Source organism: Microtus ochrogaster, chromosome 1 (genome assembly GCF_000317375.1).
Source record: "Microtus ochrogaster isolate Prairie Vole_2 chromosome 1, MicOch1.0, whole genome shotgun sequence".
Lineage (NCBI taxonomy): Eukaryota > Metazoa > Chordata > Mammalia > Rodentia > Cricetidae > Microtus > Microtus ochrogaster.
This window is the reverse complement of record NC_022009.1, coordinates 83,902,294-83,904,679: the sequence shown is the minus strand read 5'-3', so window position 1 is coordinate 83,904,679 and position 2,386 is coordinate 83,902,294.

The window sequence follows — 2,386 nt, the reverse complement described above, 5'->3', positions numbered from 1 at the left end:
AGATTTTGAGCTTTCAGATGGTCAAGCCAGGAGCAATGTCACTCTCTTTATGCTGCCTACTCATCTGGATGTAGAACTCTCAACTTCTTCTCCAGCACCATGTCTACTGGCACCATGCTTCCTGCCATGATGATAATGGACTAAATCTCTGAACTGTAAGCAGCTCCAATTTAATTCTTTCTTTTCAAGAGTCATGGTGGTTATGGTACTTCTTCACAGCAATAGAAACTCTAACTAAGAAAGAACAGATGAGATAGGTCTGCTTAGTGCTATAGGGTTGATGTAGGTGGGTCTTCTGTTTTGTGTTAATTTCATTGGTCAATAAAGAAACTGCCTTGGCCTTTGATAGGACAGAAAATTAGGTAGGCAGTGTAGACAGAACAGAATGCTGGGAGAAAGAAGCAGATTCAGGCAGATGCTATAGCTCTCCTATCCAAGATGGATGCAGGTTAAGATCCTTCCTGGTAAGACACCACCTTGTGGTGCTACACTCATTAATAGAAATGGGTTAATCAAGATGTGAGAGTTAGCCCATAAGAGGCTAGAGCTAATGGGCCAAGCAATGTTTAAAAGGATATAATTTGTGTGTTGTTATTTCGGGTATAAAACTAGCCATACAGAAGCTGGGCGGGACCGCAAGTCACCACTCCTCACCTTCTACATAGGGTTTTTACCTTGTGTTCCTTGACTTTGATATCTTGTAGATCAAAAGACTCCTTCAAACTAAGTTATCTGAACTAACATTCTTTTATTCTCAGTTTTTGAAAATAGATTTTTTTTTCTCATATAATATATCCTGTTTACATTCTATCCACCTGTAGGCAGTTTTTGGTTGGAAACAATGGTTTCCAAACAAACACACAGAGACTTATTATTAATTATAAATGCTTAACCCATAGCTTAGGTTTGTTACTAACTAGCTCTTACATTTTAAATAAACAGACTTTTATTCCTTCACTTGCATGCAAGTGGCTCATGGCTTATTACTTCATTTTGTACACATACTGCTCATTCTGCATCTGGCTGGCAGCTCCAGATACTCCACCCTTCTTCCTCCCAACATCTCCTTTGCCTGGCTCTCCCACCCAGTTTCTTCATGCCCAGCTATAGGCTGGTCAGTTCTTAATTAACAAGTGAGAGTAATGCAAATTTACACTGTGCAAAGATTGTTCCACAGCACCCTCCCTTTATTCCACCTACTCTCATCTCCCATCCAGATTCACTACATTTGTGTCTCTGATTAGAAAAGAACAGACATCTAAGAGATAACAGCAAAACATTACAAAATAAAATATAAGATAAAGCAAAAAAAAACCCCACCAAAGTTAGATAAAACAAACAAGCAGAATGAAAAGAGCCCAAGGGAAAGCATAAGAATAGAGATTATTAATTCTCAAACTCAGAAGTTAGATGAAAACATTAAAATGAAATCTTTAGCATAGTCCCAAACTGGTGTAGACCCTTGAAAGCCCTGTGCAAGTTTCAGTCTCTATGAGTTTATATGAGCTGTCTTCAGTTGATGTAGAAGACCTTGTTCTCCTGTTTTCTCCATCTCCTCTGATTCTTTAACTCTTTCTCCTCTCTCTTCTATGGTGTTTCCTGAGTTCTGAGGGGAGAAATTTGATGGAGACAGGTCATGTAGAGTAGGGTGTTCCAACCTCTTTCTCTCTCTCTTTGTGTGTGCATGAGAGTGTGGAAGGGAGGGAGTGTAATGTCTGGCTTGAGTGGTCTCTATATTTGTTCTCATCTGCTGCAGGAGAAAGCTTCTTTGATGAGTGAGCAAGACACAGGTTTAGTTTATGAGTATAATAGAATTACCAGTTATTTTATTACCACTTTTTAAAGTTTTAAAGACTTAGTGGTATTTGGTTTTCTGTAGGTCTCTGTGCCATATAGTCTTTAGTTATTCACCCACATAGTGTTGAATATGGGTTCAATCTCATGGAGTGGGCCTTAAATTGAATCAAACACTGATTAGCTATTCTCATAAGCTTTGTGCAACCTAGCATATTTTTCAGACAGAAGAGATTGTATATCAAAGTGTTTGTGGCTGGCTTGTTATTTATGTTTCTCTTCTAGTAATCTCCTATACCTAAGACACTAGAACATAAAGATGAAGGTTCTATGTAGGTATAAATCCATCCTCTCCATGTTCAATGAGTTGTGTGGGCGTGGTCTTCAGCAATGGAACTTGTCAGTATTTGAAGAACAACCTAATATTTTGACAACAGCCTGGATTGTATGGTAATGTCCTTGAGAACCATTTGTACAAAAACTCAATTTGATGAAACCCAGTCCTAGTAATGAAAGCTTTGTTTGGTGGCAAGAGATAGCCAGTTTGGACTCCTCAGTTATTTGGAAACATTTTTATGATAGCCTTCATATA